Genomic DNA, 1,102 nt, shown 5'->3' with positions numbered 1-1,102 from the left:
TCTATCTGTCTGTGCCAATCTACCCATTCATATTTGTCTTCAGCCTATCGTTTTATGTATTCTGTCTATGTATCTCCTAACACAAACAACATCCACACACACACCTCATCCACTCTGAATAACTCCCAAACCCCTCCTCGCTCCACCTCGTCTCCTGGTCACCCCCCTCACTGCTCCTCCACTCACACGTATTCACCACCCTGCCACCTCTCCACTCCCCTCCCCCCATCGGCTTCCACTTCTGTCGCATCCTCTGTCTGTCCTGTCACTTCATTCTCAGCCTTCCGTTCCTCCTGTTTCTCCTACGCCTATTCTGTTCCCCTTATCGACTCTTCCTCTTCCACCCTTCCTCCTAACCAGATTTTCTATTCCTCTAAGCTAGTCTAGGTCCTGTATCCCTTCTCTTTTCCCGTTTCCCTTATCCATCATGTTCTTCCATCCTTCCTTTCCAATCTAGCTTATGCATCCTTCCCTTTTCTCCATCCTCTTGTCCATCATTTTACTTCATTCTTGTTATTCAGTCTGTATCCTTTATCCTTTCCAGTTCTTCTCCGTCTGTTTCAGTCATCTTAATCCAGTTTCTCATTCTCCATCCTTTCCCTCTCTGCCCTTCCCTGTCACATCCCTCGTTGGCTCAGTTATTCCTATCCCCCTCCTCTATCCTGCTCTTTTACCCTCATCTATTTTCCCATTATCTTATCCAGTCTTCCTCTTTCACACTTTGTCATTGTCGGTCCATCTTTATCATCCTCCTTATGTAGTCTTACTTTTTCCTTCTTTTCCTCCATGTTGTTCCATCCTTCTTATCTAGTTTTTCCCCACCACCTTTCCCATTTCTGCTGTTCCTTTTCCTTTTCCTTTTATCCAGTCTGTCTGTCCATCTTTCCTCTTTCGCAGCGTTCTGTTCCATTCCTTTCATCTTGTATACCCTCTTTCGGTTTTCTTCATCCTGTGTCATCTTTCCCATCCAGTCAGCCTCCTTCGTCCATCCCATCTCCTCTCTCCTGCTGTTTCCTCCTTATCCTTTCTACCCACCTCATCTCTCCTGTTTCTCCTATTACGTTCTATCCTAATTTCTTCTTTCTTCTCCATCTTTCTCATA

The sequence above is a fragment of the Coenobita brevimanus genome, chromosome 59, assembly GCF_032717465.1.
Source record: "Coenobita brevimanus isolate Jiangsu-jjx chromosome 59, ASM3271746v2, whole genome shotgun sequence".
Classification (NCBI taxonomy): Eukaryota; Metazoa; Arthropoda; class Malacostraca; order Decapoda; family Coenobitidae; genus Coenobita; species Coenobita brevimanus.
This window is presented reverse-complemented; position numbering follows the sequence as displayed.